At 40.1% G+C, this 19,625-nt stretch overlaps 1 long non-coding RNA gene and 1 pseudogene across 2 annotated transcripts in view; both read left to right on the top strand.

Moving 5' to 3' along the window:
* The window catches only part of LOC309863627, a 186,299-nt gene that overhangs the window by 45,661 nt on the left and 121,013 nt on the right, over nucleotides 1-19,625 (top strand). The window lies entirely within an intron of this gene.
* On the top strand, nucleotides 1,835-18,040 carry LOC309863880 (small ribosomal subunit protein eS24 pseudogene; annotated as a pseudogene). The gene is made up of 2 exons: nucleotides 1,835-1,915; nucleotides 17,618-18,040. The product of its transcript is annotated as a small ribosomal subunit protein eS24 pseudogene (transcript).

The raw sequence follows: 19,625 nt of genomic DNA, 5'->3' as shown, positions 1-19,625 counted from the left end.
GATGGTTCTTCCTCTCCCACGACGTCTCCCCAGCTGGAAGTGTTCTCTCCCTATTTTGAGCTTCTATAGAGCTGATTTCAGCTGCTCTTTCAGGGAGTATGTGCTTTTAAATTGAATATAATTATCAGCCATTAAATGGTAATTACACCAGGTTACGCTCTTGGAAACAGGGTCCTTGTCTGATATCTTTGAGTTTTCTGCAGGCCAGGTTGAGTGTTTTTTATACTCAACAAATAATAAATAAATGGAATAAATTATTCTCAGAAAATGCCAAACAGATATAAATATCTAAACATAACTGTATAAGATGAAGTCATTATATGAGCTAGTCTCAACATAGTTTTTTTAGAAAAATACTCCTGTCTGGAATTCCAAAAGTACTTGAAATGCAATTTAAATCTTTAAAAAAAGCAATCTCTCAAAAATAGAGCAAACAAGTGAACTGAAAACAAACACAAAACCAAATAAAAAGATTTACCTTCACAATGTATAGCATAACTTCATAAAACCATCTTTTTCCATCTTCCTCTTTAAAAGTGTCTCAGAGGCCTTTGGTGCCCCCACCTGAGTTCCCCCTCACTCTCTCACCTTAAGCTTTAACAATCTCTCCAAGCTCCCTGACTTCTCTCTGGTCTTACCAGCCTAAATCCAACTGGTCTTTTTGGGTTTGCCAGTTTTCCGCTGTCCTTGCCCCTAACAAGGTCACAAAAGCAAGGGTTGATGGGGCTGGGTAAGACACGAATCCCTGGGTGGGTATGGACTGGAAGTGGTGGGGGGATTGTGTTTATATAAGTTGTATGGAGTTTTTAACTTCACTGTCAAGACAGCCCCAGTGGGCGTTGTACTAAGGATTTCTGAAACAGAGACTTGTCATCATTTCCTTATTAAGACAGAGCATGTGAGAACATTGGGACGAGTGCCTCATTGTCTTTCTGAGCTGTATCTTTGGATCAAACAACCACAAATCCAGGTAGGTGCAAACATGGTCAGTTAGGTGAAAACTGGTCTTGCGGCTGGTTGGTAGCCATCAGTTCCTGAACTGCAAGTGGGAAAGTGAAGAGCCAGAGCCTCCTAAGCCATTTGTTAACTGTTGATGGCAGGCCTCCCTCTCCCCTTGTATGAGGTGACAGTAAGCATTTTTCAGCTTGTGCTTTCAGAATGTAACCAGTGTAGTATTTTTTATTCCATTGCTGCTTGACTTGCTTCATTTGCTTTTATGACAGTGCTTGGGTACGATTAAATGACAATTTAATGTGTATAATAACTCATTTAAAGTTTTAGCGAGGGCTTGAATGAAGGTGATGGGGTTTGAGCACATTTTAGAGCAAACTGTACAGTTTAAACCTAAGCCAGGGGCAACTTAGAACGATTTCTTATCTTGGCAGAAAACAGCTCCATTTTCTACATTTTTTCCCTTCTCTTCAGCTCTTTTTTCCTTTACATGTGGTTCTACTTTTCAATTGTATAGGAGACAGTGCTGGGGAATCTGGGCTTAATTCCCCACACTGTGTATTTTAATTCCCTCTGGGAATTCATAAGATATCTAAAAAATATCTTGAGTCAGTGAAATTCTTCTTAGCCGTGGTTTTATTAGCCAAGATAAGTATGGGGAAGTTAGGAGGTTTGAGACACAGACAAAGGCTCTAGATTCCTTCCGTTCCTGTAAGAGCATGAGAAAAGTATCAGATGTTTGCCTATCAGAAGATGTTTGGTGACTTATTTTGTCACCATCCATCAAACAGCTGGTAGAGGGAGAGACAATGGGAATTGAGTTCTCTCTCTCTGTAGAGAGCCCAGGGTGAACCCAGGGATTTGGCTGAGGGCAACAGGCACTATGACCCCAGGTTGGATGGCTCATCCTCTGTACTACTGTCTTAGGTTCACCATTATGATTGTGGTCCAGAAGGAGTGGAGGGTAAGGGGAATTCTGCCCCAACACCTTTTTTTCTAGCTTCAAATATTCCCTGCAAATATATTGAAGGGTAGGGTCAGAGCCTTTGGGTCTTGAGCCCTTAACAGTCTGCTGATGACCCTGTGTTGACACCAGGTTTGGCATCAATATGGTGACCTCCTGGGAGTGTGGAGCCATCAAGTTGCTTAAGGAGAGATGAAATGGCCCAGATCAGAAATGGTGCAGGTCAAAACGCCTGCGTTACCATGACTGATTTCAGACTATTGAGCTGTGTGAAGAAATGTTTATAGTCCACTCTTGAGGGAGATATGAGCTGGTTTAACACCATCCCCAGAGAAGGTGTATAGGTTAAAAACGTTAGTCAAGAGTTGATAAGTTGTTCACCTCAGTGTTGGGTACAAGCAACTTCATTACCTTAGCCTATATATTTGAAATTCTCCGTAAAAAAGCATTTTAAAATGGGAAAAAAAAAAAAAAAGAAACCCCCAAAATAAAAAGCAGAATTCTCATGCGCTATTGGTTTGGGAATAAAATGTTCTTTTTTTCTTTTTTCATTACTTGACTTTTTTTCAGATTTTGAAATGGTAATTTACAGAGTCCACCACATATTTATAGCAGTTTTTACACAATTACGAGCAGGTCTCCTTAGGTCCGGAGCTCAGGTCTAGGAACCTGGGACACCACTTCAGAGGGAGAACTGTTGGACTTTAGCACAGGTTGAAGCAAAACTGCAGAAATTTCAGAAATTTCAGAGCCATTGCTTTTCAGCCTCGATATTCTTAATCCTGATTCTAGGAATGCTGTGTTGTCTGCCCCTAGGAGGCATTTTTGGATTCCTTATCTTCTCTTAGCTGCTTTGTATCAGAGAGAGTCAAAGCTGTGCCAGGCTGGCATGGATAGAAATGACTCAGTTTCTAGAAATGTGGCCCATCATGGTGCTTTTTTTTTTTTTTAAATTATTAGATTGTGGTGTGTCTGTGTGTAAGATAAGACACTTAACATGAAATCTACCTTCTTACACATTCTTAAGTGTACCATGCAGTGTTGTTAACTCTATGTTGTACAGCAGATCTCTCTTGCATTCATCTTACTCACTATAACCTGAAACTGCTCACGTATCGGACAGTTAGTCCCCATTTCCCTGTCCCCCAGTCCCTGCCAATCACCATTCTCTCTTCATTTCTATGAGCTTATAGATATCTCATATAAGTGGAACCATGCAATATTTGTCTGTGACTAACTGATTTCACTTAGCAAAATGCCCTTCAGGTTCATCTATGTTGTTACATATTATAGGAGTTCCTTCTGTTTTTTTTTTAAGCCTGAATAATATTCCATTGTATTTATAGACCACATTTTCTTTATGCATTCATTGTTGATGGACATTAAGTTGTTTCCAAGTCTTGGCTATAGTGAATATATGCCACAATGAACATGGGGGTGCAGCTATGTCTTTGAGATACTGACTTTGTTTCCTTTGGATATGTACTCCAAAGTGGAATTGCTGGATCACATGGTAGTTCCATTTTAAATTGTTGCAGAAATTTTTTTTTTTTTTCATAATGGCTATACAATTTACATTCCCACCTCTTTCTCTACATTCTTCCCAACACTTGTTACCTCTTGCCTTTTTCTTTTTTTTTTTTTTGTAAGATTTTATTTATTTATTTGAGAGGGAGAGTGAGAGAGATGAGAGAGAACACACAAGTGGGGAGAGGGGCAGGGAGAGAGGGAGAAGCAGACTGATCTGCCGCGCCCAGGATCCCCTTGATCACAACCTGAGCGGAAGGCAGACGTTTAACTGACCAAGCCACACAGGTCCCCCTCTTATCTTTTTGACAAAAGCCATCTTAATAGCCATGTGAGATGATACCTCATTGTGGTTTTGATTTGCATTCTCTGGTGCTTAGTGATGTTGAACACCTTTTCAAGGACCTGTTACTAATTTGGATGTTTTCTTTGGAAGAAATGTTTATTCAGGTCCTTTGCCCATTTTATAATGGGTTGTTTGTTTGTTTGCTCTTGAATTGTATAAGTTCCTTATATATTTTAGATATTAATCCCTTTTTTCTTTCATAATTGTCTGTTGGCTCTGTACCAATTAATATTTCCAGTTTAATGGTCTGAGTCTTACTAAAGTCTGTACTTCACTGCCAATCAGAAGATTCTTGATGGAGGTGGAGGAAGTCAGGTTTCAGTGGCTCATTTCTTCCTTTTCAGAAAGTGCCTGAACAGTGCCTTGGCACAGCTGACCTGAAGGGGTGCTGTTGGGATAGCTCCCAAGAGAAGCATGAGTGAGCAAAGACAGTGAGGCTCATTCTCCTTTAGTGGAAACCTTTCAGATCCAACTGGAAATGGGTATCTTAATTACACATGCTTTTTTATTTGTTTGTTTTGTTTTTTTTTTTTTCCTACACAAAGAGACAGTTAATTTCCACAAAGCACAACAACCATATTTTGGAATGTCAAGTTTTAAAGTCATTTTGTTTGTATCTCAATGGCCATTATCAAAATAGGGGGAAGGAGGGTGGTTTGAACGCTCTGAGAATAACAGGGTAGCCTAATGTCAGTGGGGATGCCACTTCATAGGGCAATCAGAAGGAGAGCTGAAATCACAACCTCTCATTTATCCTCTGGTAATGATGCCAAGTGAATTACAGGGTGTTTTTTTTGGCAGGAGCATTTGTTTCTATAGAGCAGGACAAGGTTTGAAAATGCAATTTGTGTTAGCAACCCCATTTCCCCCTGACTGAGGGATAAAAGACTTTAATACCACTTTTGTGCTCACTGGCTAATTGTGTGTGTGTGTGTGCCTGCTCGTGTGTATGTGTGTGTGCATGGCTACACCGCACATGCACCCACACATGATGTGGGAACAGGGGAATGTGGGAGAGAGCTATGCCAGAGGAATGTGAGAAATAGGTGGGAATATCCATATACTCCTATTTGCCTGGTTTTTGTTCCTATGTCTTTTCCTTAGTGCCAAATCCAAGCAGGAGGTGCTAGGAAAGAGAAATGGGCACATGGTGAGAAAATGAAGAAGATGGTGGAAGACGGCAAGGGGACATCTGCTCTCTGTCTTTGTCACCAGTGCCTAATACTTGACTCTGAGGCTGAATTTCAATTCTTTAAAAAAAAAAAATTCAACTTAATTTTAATTCCTATCTTAGAGGACTTCGCTGAATGGTGAACATTTAATCTAATCAAGATTACACTCAGCACTGCTTTTAGTCCTTGCTGGGAGCTCTATTAAGTCATTTATTAACTCAGTGACTTAAACAGAATTTATAGGACAGCCACAAATCTGAGAGAGAGGAGTCCAGACCAAGACAGGAAAGGAGAAGAGCGTTGGCTTGTTTCATACTGGGGCTAGAAGGCGTTGGACAATGTGACAGTGGCCTCTAGACCCAGGGATGTTTATGACGAGAAGGATGGAGACCACTTTGTCATGATGTAGAATGGACCAGTAGTTCATGAGTTTTAGAAGCTGTAAAGCCTGTTCCTGGTCAAGGAGAGCTTGCTACATGGAAGCTATGTCACTGTGTACCAGGGGAAGTCTCTGAAGAGAGAGTGTCCCCTTCACTACTTGCCCCCACAGTAGTACATTGCTCACTGATGATTGCCCCAGATATCCAAACAGCCTTTGAGGCTCACTGAACATGGATGCATGTCCCAGGAAGCATGTGTCCCACTGAACCTGCATGTGGTCCAGGTTGTCTTCAATGTGAAAGTGATGGGAGGAGGCTCAGTTATTGGTACTGGAGGAGAAGATCTCAGATTCATATCAGGATGGTTCTTTAGGTGATTTCTACAGTTCTTATTTTCCTAATAATTCTTTCCTGAGCCTGTTACTTCTGGCTGATTGCAGGCGGACATACCTGTGCATCATACTCTCCCTCTTCCACTTCTGATATCTTCCTTTAGTTTTTTTTTTTTTTTTTTAAAGATTTTATTTATTTATTTGACAGAGAGAGATCACAAGTAGGCAGAGAGGCAGGCAGAGACAGTGAGAGGGAAGCAGGCTCCCCGCTCAGTAGAGAGCCGACGTGGGGCTCAATCCCAGGACCCTGAGATCATGACCTGAGCCAAAGGCAGCGGCTTAACCCACTGAGCCACCCAGGCGCCCCTCTTCCTTTAGTTTTGATGCTCTCCAGTATGGTGGAGAAAAATTCCCCCTTCCCTGTAATGAATTCATGGCCTTATCACTACCAGTATCTCTGTGATGATGTAGCCCCAGTCGCTTGTCTGGATGCCAGGGGGGGATGGGGTAAAAGTGGGTGTGGTGGCTCCTGAGTCCTCCGTCCAAACGCTCGGGCACATGAAGTATTTGATTAGGACAGTCAAAATCTCAACATCTTGTCTCATGTGTCTCCAACAACAAGACCTGAGGTGCTGGATGTTTATATATTCGTCTGTAGTACCAAACATTTTTCCAGAAGGGAAGGATGCCCAGGCTTAAATGATATCCTGTCCGTTTTGCTTTAGTCTGAGGTGATCAACCCCACTTCCAGCAAAGTAGGTTAGTTGTTTTCATTTTCAGAATGAAGTGAGGCCTGTACCCCTGAAACAAATACTACATTATATGTTAATTAAACAAATTAAAAGAAGAGAGAATGAAATGAGGAATTTATAAACCAGTCCCTAAGCTTGACCGCTGCTTCCTAGATTTTCTCAACATAGATTTCACACTGAGTGTAAGTATGCAGGTAACAGAGGATGACAGAGTACTCTCGTCCTGTGGTTGAGGGCAGAGCTACTGTATAATTTGGTAGGTGTGAGCAAGGCCTGAAATCTAGCCTACGTTCAAGACAGTGTTAGTCTTGAGGAAAGTGTACTTTTTTTTTTTTCTTACTTTGCAGAAAGACACTGTCTGCCAAATCTGCATCATCAGAAGAGTGACTTTTTCTTTTTTGCACAAAGATCTCATATGTGCCACAACCCTTCTGCATCTAACAGGTATATTGCACAGTGGCTGACAGAAAATTTAATGGCAGTCCATTTGGTCAAGTTATTCCGTTAGCACTAAAGCATTTGACACACTCTGGTTATGAAGGAATGTAAACGTGTTATGGGAGGGCCTACTGGAAGCAGGATGAATAGAGGTAGGGTAGGGGACACCCTACTTCCCCCACTTTCTTTTGTAGGTGGCTCTCACAGTTGTCTAATAAAGGGGGAGGGGAGGGAAGCTGAATTACAAAGAAAAGCAGAATAGATTTCAGGCAATTGATACACGCTCACAAAAAGAAATGCAGTGTAAAATGTCCCCCAAATGTAAATGCAAACCGTGGAGTTTGTTTTTGGGCTGTCTTCAAGAAGCAGGCTTAAATCCAATTGCTGTGGGTGCAGGAGACTCATCTGATCAGCGGGCCTTCCGTTCCACAGAGGCTAAAGCTGTTTTGTTTTCAAAGGGGAAAACGTATCTGTGTTTGCCCTCCTTTGCTTTGTAAAATTGAATTGCAGAGAACTCATGAATAATAGAAAGAATACTAAAGACTGTGAAATTAACACTGGCATGAAACAGAATTTCTAAAAGGGGAAACTCTACTAGAGGAAGGCTCACTTCAACCTCCCCCAGACAGGGCTTTAGAAACTGGGACATCTTAGCATTGAAGGGTGAAATAAGTTCTTAAGAGGTCTTTCTGGTTCCTACTTTTAGGAGGGTGACTATTTTCAAAATCTTTAGGTCAGAGAGAGACTTTTTTTTTTAAAATTTTATGAAGATCTTTAAATGTGGGAACTACAGTGGTTTATGGCTCCACTGGGGACCGTAGGTCACTTTGTAACATTTGTCCATGGTAACCACATCTTACTCTTTAATAATCAGGATAGTTAACTTTATTGAACACTTACTATGTGTTGGTCACTGTGATTTATACACATTTTCTCACATGATTTCATGACTATTTGTTAAATTAGGTACAATGATCCCCATTTTACAGATGCAGGAACTGAGGGGCAGAATGGTTAAGTCACACAGTTATTAAGAGATGGGACTGGCTACCAGCTGAAGCCTGAGTGACTCTGGAGCCTGCCCTTGTAACCACCACAGCAGCCCTTCATCTTTATGCATCTCTTAGCCTTTTGTCTGCAAAGTTCTCACCCAATTTACTGTGATAGCTGAGTGGCCCCCTTTCCTTTCCTTTCTGTTCCCCATAAGGCAACATTCTGCCTTGTGTATGCCTCATGGTTCTCTTGGGGTCATAATGAATAAGCTGGGGGAAGAGGAAGTATCTTTTTTTAAAAAATATTTTTATTTATTTATTTGACAGAGATCACAAGTAGTCAGAGAGGCAGGCAGAGAGAGAAATGGGGAAGCAGGCTCCCCGGAGAGCAGAGAGCCCGATGCGGGGCTCGATCCCAAGACCCTGAGATCATGACCTGAGCAGAACGCAGAGGCTTTAACCCACCAAGCCACCCAGGCTCCCAAAGAGGAAGTATTTTACAAGAGGTGCTTTATTGGGAGAAATACCACTTTGGGTGGTTTTGACCCAAGTTACCACAGGATATGGGAAAGTGCTTAAAAACTATAAACTGCTCAATAAATGCATATAGTTAAGAGTCTGAGCTTTGGAATCAGATAGATCTGGGTTTCATTCATTCATTCATTCAGGATTATTTAGCACCTACTATGTTCTAAGCACTGTGTTAAGTACTAAGTTTGAATTCTAGATTCACACTTACAGCTTCGGACCTTGGGAGATTTATTCAGTCTCTTTAATGAGAATAATAATAGTAACCTCTGGGCTCTTCTAAGATTAGAAGCTGGCACATAGTAAGAGCTCAATAAATGGTATTATTAATGAAAGGATAAAAAAGTGCTGTTGTTGGGCCAGTGCCCACTTATATTACTTTCCCTCAGGGCCCTGCTTGCCAAGGTTTCAGTTAGCTAGTGTGCATCACCAAGGGCTGGGAAGTTAATGTGCTAAACTATGCTATTAGCCTTTGCAAAGGCCTTTTAGTGAGATAATGACTTAGCCCAAAGGAATACCTAATTCTGGGCAGACTCAGATGGAGGTCATTTCAGCAAGGGGTTTGCACATCAAACCATCAAATACTTGCCTGCCTCTTTAAGTAACTGCCTTCTCCTGACTGAGGAGAAGCTTTTCTCTTGTATGATCAAAGGAATATGTAGTTGCTAAGGAAATATGGATAAATTTATTTTAAGTAATGAAAGAGTTTCCATTTGTCCTTCTAGGTGTTAGTATCTCACCTCTGTTTAATGCACAGTCCACTGACGTTAGCACTTGACGTTTTTCGGATGCCCTCAATAACACTACTTGGCTGATCTAATGTGATTCAGCTAATAGGTTTTCTATCAGCGTTTATGGACCATCTCATCCATCTACCTTATGCCTAAGAGAAGTATGTGTATGCAGTAGGCCTGAGCTAGCGTTTCTCCCAAAGCAGATAATTCTGTTTGCCGATCAGTATGTTGAATTTGGGCTTCCCCAATGTTCTCTGCAACAGAATGGAAGCCAGTTTCTCGCCAATAGATTCACAAAAGTATAAAGATTGAGTCTTGGATCAACCCTGTTTTTAGAGTAAGACTTTTTTTTGAATCCGTAAAACCTAAGGGTTAGTAATAGTAACTGCTTGGAAATGATTTAAGTTATTAGGAAATAAAAGTGTTCCCACTTTCCCTGACGCAGTAGCCTCCAGTGACTTTCCGTCTTACTCTGAGCTCTAGCCAGACAGAGGCACGATGGTTGCAAAGCCAGTCCTGTCTGGCCTCTTGTTCTCTCTAACTCTATTTTGTACCAGTCTCTCCTTGCCACTTGGGTGCAGCCACATTAGCTTTTCTGTGACTCCTGGTCTCAGTCACATCAAGATGCATCTGGTCACCCGCTTTACGGCTCTGCTTGCACGTCGTTTATCAGTGATGCTATCCCTACTCTCTCTGTCCTTTCCTGGCATTCCTCTTTTATTTTTCTTCCTAGCACTTACACCCATCTCATATACTACTTACTTTCTTGCTTAATCATTATTATGTCTCCCTCTGGTACAATGTAAGCTCCTTGAGAGCGATCATTGTTTTCTGCCTTTGTTCACTGCTCAATCCCATAGGTCCGGAAAGGTGCCTGGCACGCAGTAGACTGTCAATATATATGTGTGGAATTCAAGTATGATTATGAATGGATTATTTAGTTTTTAGTTTGTTAAATCCACTCTTGGTGCTTAGATAGAACAACAATAATATCTTACTGTCCTCTAGGAATTCAGAAGTTCTCAGACACTTTTCTGTTGAAAAGCCAGTATTCAACATTCCTAGAGAGCCGCAACCGTCTAGCCGGCATTTCAGATAACTCAAAATATGGAGGTCGTTGTAAAACCAAGGGAAGTAGAATCTACATGCTTAAAGAAGTCTTTGTGTAAATGAAAAATGCCTTAAAGACCCAGACAGAAGGACTGATGGGGGTGGGGGCAAGAAGAGAAAGCAACTGGTTTGCAATCTTAGCTTCTTTCTTAAGTCACTTTCTGATCAATGGCAATTTTTCTAACATCTGGAACCCTTTAACTCTTTTAAAGAGGTAGATGACTTTCCCCCCTTTCTTTATCATATTTTATTGTTTCAGTCATTTGCTTTGAGATCTTTAAGCCGTGACATGTTATTTGTAATGAGCTAAAGAAGGCATACTGACTCCTTTGAATCTTTGATTATTGTTAAAGCTTCTGCAGTGAAGTTGAGCCTTCTCCCAGGGCTTCCCTGTAGCCATTTCTTGCAATCAGTAAATATTCATAAATCTGCTATCATGGAAATGAAATAGAATGTCTCAAAATTACTTTGGAGGCGTAAAGAAGGCCCTGAAGAGTGAACTGGGAGGGTGCATTTCACTTTCAGATTTGGAATGAAGAAAATACTCTGTGTCGGCAGATGACATGCTCTGCCCTGGAATTCCAAGGACCTGAGCAGATCTTGTTCAAGGTAACACTTGAACAGTGGGAGCAGCAGGTTCTATCCATACCTGGATGGGAGACCCCTAAGGGGCTGGTTGCAGCTTCTTTGGAGTTGTCATCAGCAAAAAGGGACTCTTGGAACCAATTTACATTATGGATTGCACTTTCTTAAAACTTCTTGATGCCTTTTCTCACTAATTAGAGGATTTTCTTTAGGCCAGTACACATTTACTAAATACCTCCAGGGAGCAAGGCATCGGAAGGGGTTGCTCCAGGTATGAACCTCCCCTGGGGAAGGTCCAACCCCATCTTTATAAAGAGTTGATAACTTAAGCAGTTTCTGATGGTGGCCATACCCTTTAGGACACCTTTAACTGTAGTGTTGAATTTCTCCTTCTATTGTCTCTCTTCCATTATCTTCCTGTGAGCAAATTTAGGTTCTGGGGTCAAGGGCAGAATGATTCAGTGATTCTGGTGAACTGATGAAGATGGTGTATTTAATCAGAGGCTGTTTCCAGAGAGAGGCTTCTGTTCTTTGGAATCACTTAAAGGAGAACTATAATTTAGTAAATTAAAAGCATCAGCACTATTTGCAGTTTGGTAACGTCAAGGTTAGGAGAAAAAAAATAAAAGCCCGAGAGGGCATTCTTGTCACTGATTTCAAAGGAGCTAATTCTTAGGGTTATTAGCTACCTCAATTTATAACGCTATATACTCTTGAACACCAAATGCTCATTATCAAAAATTAAAGAAGCGTGGAGCTGAGATTTGAAGTATATTTTAGATAATAGATTTTGGAACATGCCTCATATTGTTAGGATTGACCTGACCTTACAACTAATAAAGGTTTCCAGTAGGCATGGAATCTCAGTAAAAATACCTTGTTTCCATGAGTGTGAAAAAAGCAAAGAAAAGCTCCTTTGTTTTTGTTTCTATTGTGGTGCTGGGACACAGGCAAAATTTTTAAAGTTAAGTAGCTAAAGCCTGGCTTTGGAATCTATAGCCTCTGTTCTCCTTGGGCTCTCTGTGTCTGCAAGATCTTAACCACCCACTAAGACTTAACCTTTGCCTTCCTAAGGAAACAGAAATATCCTCAGTGTTACTATTTTTTAAAAAGATTTTATTTATTTAAGAGAGAGTGTGTGTGCATGAGTGGGGGGAGGGGCAAAGCGGAAGAAGCAGACCCCAGCTGGGAAGAGAGCCTGATGAAGGGCTCCAGACTTTATCCCGGGACCCTGGGATCATGACCTGTGCTGAAGGCAGATGCTTAACCAGCTGAACCATGCAGGCACCCCTACTCAGTTTTGAAACATGGATAAGTAACTTAGTGCGTTTATAGGAAGGCAGAGAAAAATGTTCTAATCGTGAGTTTTCAGGCTTCTGGTATCTGTATGGGGGATCTGCAAGGTGGTGGTTACATACTGAGTTCATGGTCAGGCTGGCTTGCTGCTTTGACTCTAGCTGGTCTCCCTACTCCTGTTCTTTACTTATTCTAAGCCAACCAACACATAAGTGCCAGGAAAAAAATTCCTCACATATGATTTTTGTCACAATAATTCTCTGACTAGGAGTGAATGCCCATTATATATTGTCACTGTCACAGACACATCTGTCTGGCTTCAGTAATCAGACTTCTGCCTTTGATGTTTCACCTCCAAAGTGCTCTTTGTCCCTTGTTCCACCAGGCCACATATCTTTGCTCAAAAAGAATTGTCTAAAAGCCTGCTTTCCAGTCAAGCACATTCTGCCCACATCTTTTGAGAGACTCATGAACCGTTCTGAAAAGTTTTATAAGTATTTCTAGGCAGAAAAAAGTTACTTTTGGCTAAGTTAAAGCCCCTACTTTATGGTTTAAATTCATGTGCTTTTTTTTCCTTTTGTTTTCTTAGACTATAATAAAAAATCTTGTCACCCTTTTCCACGTAAGGGTTCTCATAAACTTACAGCTTGTCATAAAATTGCCTTATAACCTCTTCTTCCAGCTAAGTACTCTCAGGTTCCTTTAGCCCTTTCTTACTGGACATATTTTCTAAACTTTTGATTATTATCTGTCATTTTATCTTTATATCAAATCCACACAGAAATATCATATTTCATGGATCCTAGGAAGTACCTTTCCTTCTCACATTTTAACATATCAGATTTCAACATTTAACAGATTCATCATGTAATTGATGAGACTTTGCAGTTATAAATGATAGTACTTTTTTTTTCTCTTAGCAATAATTAAAATGAAGGTATAGCTTGATGATTAAAAAAGGCAGGGGAATTAGTTTAGATTAAAGGAGATTAAAGAGAAAGGGCAACCAAATTTAGTAGTGAGGTCTTAAATTAAAAAATCAAAGAACAATATAAGTTTTATTAGTCTTAGAATTATTATACAGGTAATAATCAACAAATAAAATTATAATACATTTAAAGTACACAGTGTGATGATTTGGTGTATTTATACATTTGAAAGGATTTCCACCGGGCGCCTGGGTGGCTCAGTGGGTTAAGCCTCTGCCTTCGGCTCAGGTCATGATCTCAGGGTCCTGGGATCGAGTCCCGCATCGGACTCTCTGCTCAGTAGGGAGCCTGCTTCCCCCTCTCACTCTGCCTGCCTCTCTGCCTACTTGTGATCTCTCTCTGTCAAATAAATAAATAAAATCTTTAAAAAAAAAAAAATGAAAGGATTTCCACCATTGAGTTAACATTTCCATCACCTCACATTTTTACCTTTTTTTGTTGTTGTTAAGAACATTTCTTTACTCTGTTAGCAAATTTCATGTTATCAACTGTAATTGCCGTACATTAGATCCTCAGATCTTATTCATCTTATAACTAAAAATTTGTACCTTTTCACCAGTCTCCCCCTATTTGCCTCATCCCCTAAACCCTTGGTAATCACCATTCTAGTGATAACATGCAGTGTTTGTCTTTCTCTGTGTGGCTCGTTTCCTTTAGCGTAATGCTCTCCAACATTATCTACGCCATCACAGATGGCGGAATTGCCTTCTTTTTATTTATTTAATTTTATTTTACGTATTTTATTTAAAATCAGTTAATTAACATACAGTGTGTTATTAGTTTCAGAGGTAGAATTTAGTGATTCATCAGTTGCTTGTAACATCCAGTGCTCTTTACAGCAAGTGCCTTCCTTAATGCCCATCACCTAGTGCCCCCATCTTCTCACCCACCTCCTCTCCGGGAACCTCAGATTGTTTCCTGTACCTAAAAGTCTATTATGGCATGTCTCCCTCTCTGATTTCATCTTATTTTATTTCCCTTCCCTCCCTCTATGTTCATCTGTTTTGTTTCTTAAATTCCACAACTGAGTGAAATAGAATTGTCTTCTCTGATTGACTTATTTCTCTTAGTATAATACCCTCTCGTTCTATCCATGACTTTGCAAATGGTAAGATTTCTTTTTTTTTTTTTTTTAAATACTGTATTTATTTATGAGAGAGAGAAAGAGAGAGCAGGAGCAGAGGGTGGAGGGAGGTGGAAGCAGGTTCCCACTGAACAGGGAGCCCCATGCAGGGCTAAATCCCAGGACCCTGGGATCCTGACCCTAGCCAAAGGCAGATGCCCAACCAACTGAGTCACACTGGCACCCCAGCATTTGTTTTGATGGCTGAGTAATATTCTGTTGTATCTATATACTGCATCTTCTTTATCTATTGATCTGTTGATGGCCGTCTGGACTCTTTCTGTAGTTTAGCTATTGTGGACATTGCAGCTATAAACAATGGGGTGCATGTGCCCCTTTGAATCAGTGTTTTTGTACCGTTTGGATAAATACCTGGTAGTGCAATTGCTGGGTCATGGGGTAACTATATTTCTAACTTTTTGAGGAGCCTTTTTACTGTTTTGCAGAGTGGCTGTACCAGTTTGCATTCACACCAACAGTGTCAGAGGGTTCTTATTTTTCTGCATCCTCACCAACGTCTGTTGTTTCCTGACTTGTTAATTTTAGCTATTCTGACTGGTCTGAGGCAATATCATATTTTGGTTTTGATTTGTATTTCCCTGATGCCGAGTGATGCTGAACATTTTTCATGTGTCTACTGGCCATTTGTATGTCTTCTTTGGAGAAATGTCTGTTCATGTGTTCTGGCAGAATTTTCTTCTTTTTAAATACTGGATAATATTCCATTGTATATACATACCACATTCTCTATTGATTCATCTATTGATGGACACTTAGGTTGTTTCCTTATCTTAGCTATTGTGAATAATGCTGCAGTAAACATAGGAGTGCAGATATTTCTTTGAGATACTGGATTTGTTTCCTTTGGACATGTATCTGGAAGTGGGATTGCTGGATCATGTGGTCATTCTATTTTTAATTTCTAGAGAAACTTCCATACTGTTTTCCTTAGCAACTGTGCCAATTTACATTCCTACCAGCAGTGTACAAGGCTTTCCTTTTCACCATGTGCTCTCCAACATTGTCGTTGTCTATAATCTTCTTGGTGATAGCTATTTTAATGAATAGAAATTAGGTGATAGTTGTGAGGTGATATCTTTCAAGAATTTTTGATTTCTGCTTTTATTTCTTCTATGACTTGTTGGTTATTTTGGAGTATGTTGTTTCATGTCCATGTATTTGTGAGCTTCCCAGTTTTCTTCTTACAATTGATTACTAGTTTTATGCCATTGTGGTTGGAAAAGATTTTTGATATGATTTGTCTTCTTAAGTTTGTTAAGATTTGTTTTGTGGGCTAACATACGATCTATCCCAGAGAATAGTCCATGCGTGCTCAAGAAGAATGTATATTCTGCTGTGGGGTGCAGTGTTCTGTGTGTGTCTTTTAGGTCCATCTGGTCTAACGTGTAGCTTAAGTGCAGTGTGTTCTTACTGATTTTCTGTCTGGATGTGTTCTAATCAGTGTTGAAAGTGGGGTACTGAAATCCCCTACTATATTGTATTGCTTTCTATTTTCTCCTTTCTCTTTACTTAGGTGCTATGATGTTTGGTACATAAATATTCACAATTATATCCTCTTAATGGGGATTATATTTCTATAATGTGTTTTTTTTTGTCTCTTGTTACAGTTTTTGGCTTAAGGTCTGTTTTGTCTGATAAGAATATATCTATACTGGGGCACCTGGGTGCTTAGTCATTAAGCATCTGCCTTTGGCTCAGGTCATGATACCAGGGTCCTGCGATCAAGCCCCACATCTGGCTTCTTGGTCGGCAGGAAGACTGCTTCTTCCTCTCTCACTCCCCCTGCTTGTGTTCCCTCTCTCACTGTGTCTCTCTCTGTCAAATAAATAACTAAAAATCTTACAAAAAGAATAATATATCTACCCCTTATTTTTTTGTTTCCATTTGTATAGAATATATTTTTCCAACCTATCACTGTCATTTTATGTGTGTACTTAAAGCTAAAGTGAGTCTCTTCAAGATATGTCTCCAAAGGCAAAGGAAACAAAAGCAAAAATAAACTTTTGGGACTTCATCAAAATCAAAAGCTTCTGTACAGCAAAGGAAACAGTAAAAAAAAAAAACAAAGAGGCAACCCACGGAATGGGAGAAGATATTTGCAAATGACAGTACAGACAAAAGGTTGACATCCAGGATCTATAATGAACTCCCCAAACTCAACACACACGAAACAGGCAAACATATCAAAAAATGGGCAGAAGATATGAACAGACATTTCTCCAATGAAGACATACAAATGGCTATCAGACACATGAAAAAACGTTCATCATCACTAGCCCTCAGGGAGATTCAAATTAAAACCACATTGAGATATCACCTTACGCCAGTTAGAATGGCCAAAATTAACAAGACAGGAAACAACATGTGTTGGAGGGGATGTGGAGAAAGGGGAACCCTCTTCCACTGTTGGTGGGAATACAGGTTGGTGCAGCCTCTTTGGAGAACAGTGTGGAGATTCCTCAAGAAATTAAAAATAGAACTTCCCTATGACCCTGCCATTGCACTCCTGGGTATTTACCCCAAAGATACAGATGTCGTGAAAAGAAGGGCCATCTGTACCCCAATGTTTATAGCAGCAATGGCCACGGTCGCCAAACTATGGAAAGAACCAAGATGCCCTTCAACGGACAAATGGATAAGGAAGATGTGGTCCATATACACTATGGAGTATGATGCCTCCATCAGAAAGGATGAATACCCAACTTTTGTAGCAACATGGACGGGACTGGAAGAGATTATGCTGAGTGAAATAAGTCAAGCAGAGAGAGTCAATTATCATATGGTTTCACTTATTTGTGGAGCATAACAAATAGCATGGAGGACAAGGGGTGTTAGAGAGGAGAAGGGAGTTGGGGTAAATTGGAAGGGGAGGTGAATCATGAGAGACTATGGACTCTGAAAAACAATCTGAGAGGTTTGAAGTGGCGGGGGGGTGGGAGGTTGGGGTACCAGGTGGTGGGTATTATAGAGGGCACGGATTGCATGGAACACTGGGTGTGGTGCAAAAATAATGAATACTGTTATGCTGAAAATAAATTTAATTAAAAAAAATAAAGTGAGTCTCTCATAGGCAGCATATTTATATTTCTTCATTTTTCTTGGCTCTCTGTGTAGGTTTCTATGTATAGATGAAAGAGCTGCCTCTTTCAGTTTGATATACTGGTCTGGTATAGGAGATGAACCTTGTCAATCAGCCTGGCTCAAGCATATGGTTGCATTTTGAACCTTTGTAATTATTCAAGCCACTTTATCTGTTCTGAGTGACTCCCAGGAGTTGAAGCAGTGCCTTGTCTCAAAAGGGAGGACAACAGTAGGGATCTAGATGTATACTGATTAGAAGGTAGACTTTCACTCTTTTCCTCTCTGACTGGTTTAAGCTTTGCCACCATCTGAACGACATGGTAACTATCCGGACCAGGAAGTTTAACCTAACTACTTCAACAGAAAGAGATGGTCATTGATGTCCTTCACCCCAGAAAGGTAACCGTACCTAAGACAGAAATTTGGGGAAAACTAGCCAAATGTGCAAGACTACACCAGATGTTGTACTTGTATTCGGATTCAGAACCCATTTTGGTGGTGGTAAGACAACTGCCTTTGGCATGATTTATGGTTCCTTGGATTATGCAAAGAAAAATGAACCCAAGCATAGATTCACAAGACATGCTCTGTATGAGAAGAAAAAGACGTGAAGCAAACAGCGAGAAGGACTCAAGAACATGAAGAAAGTCAGGGGGACTGCAAGAGCCAGTGTTGGTGCTGGTAAAAGTGAACTGGAGATTGGACAACAGAAGGAGTAAAGATGCTACAGTGGCTTTATCTGTGGTGGTTGTACAGATTTTTCACGAGAGGATTAATAAACTAAGAATGTTACTATGAAAACAAAAAAGAAGGTAGACTTTTAGGCAGCAGGTGGAAAAGTGTGTAGGGAGTTCCTTCGAAGGGGAAACTAAGAGATGAGCATATTTGCATATTCTGTCGATACTGAGCCTGGGTGTATAGCTAATTGGGTAGTCCTCTTGCTCGCGTTTTAAAAACCACTTCTTTGTTTGCTGTAGTCATGTGGGACTTGTGAACACAAGGCTCCTTGGCTTTCAGAGCTACATGTTTTGGGGTCCTGTCCTTTGGGTGAGAGCTTTAAACTCCTGTGTGGCATACTCATCGTATGTTCAAACCCTACAGAGAAGCTGGGTGTTGAAGTTTCCCTCTAGATTGTATGGTGTTATCCTGAGGGTGGGGCTTAGTGGTGAGCCTTTCCTACCTGTTTTGATGCGGATATTTTCTTGTTCACTCAGTGTGTAGGAATTACTCATCTAGTTTCTGACTTTCTCTCTGAGGGAATTATTCTTTGTGTAGCTGTACATTCAGTGCATTGGTAGGAGGAGGCTCCTATGTTACCATCTTGGTCCAGAGTCAACTGTAGGAATGTGAATATTAACTACATGTTAGATAAAAGTGTTAGGTATGATAATGTTATTGTGTTATGCAGGAGCTTATTCTTGTTCACAGATGTCTGCTAGAGTGTTTAGGAGTGTGGTCTCGTTGCAAATTACTTTCAGGTTAAGAAAAACAGTAGATTTGTGTGTTTGTATAAGCACATATGTCCATACAAATAGCACGTGGTAAAATGTTAACAACTGAATTTACTTAAAATAAATTCAGGTAAAAAGGAAAGTTAATTGTACTACCTTTTAAATTTCTTTTATGTTTGAGATTTTTCAAAATAAAGTGGGGAAATATGAAAAAACATGAAAAAATAATGATGGTTTCTGATAATTGAGAGCATCTTAGATTTGATGCTGTTTGGTGAACTTCTTAGAAATAAGAGTTTGTAAGATGTGGTCTTGGTTTGTTTCTTCTTAGTTTGTATACTGGATTCTTTTTTAAAAATTAATTCAATTTTTAAAATTTAAATTCTAGGTAGTTGACATACAGTTCAATATTGGTTTTAGGAGTAGAGTTCAGTGGTTCGTCATTTATGTACAACACCCAGTGCTCGTTGTAACAAATGCCCTTCTTAATATCCATTACCCATCTAATCCATCCCCCACCTCTCTCCCTCCGTCAGTCCTCAGTTTATTTTCTATAGTTAAGAGTTGCTCATGATTTGTTTTCATCTCTCTTTCTCCCTCTCCTGTATGTTCATCCATTTTGTTTCTTAAATTCCACATGAATGAAATCATACAATATTTATCTTTCTATGACCGATTTATTTGCTTAACATAACACATTCCATGGTATGTATATATACCACATCTTCTTTATCTGTTCATCAGTTGATGAGCATTTGGGCTCTTTCCACAATTTGTCTTTTTGTTGATAATGCTTCTATAAATATAGGGTGCAGGTACTCCTTCAAATGTGTATTTTTGCATGCTTTGGTGA

This window comes from Mustela nivalis (assembly GCF_964662115.1).
Source record: "Mustela nivalis genome assembly, chromosome: 4".
Taxonomy (NCBI): domain Eukaryota; kingdom Metazoa; phylum Chordata; class Mammalia; order Carnivora; family Mustelidae; genus Mustela; species Mustela nivalis.
The sequence above is the reverse complement of the archived record's forward strand: the minus strand, read 5'-3'. Positions and strand labels throughout refer to the sequence as shown.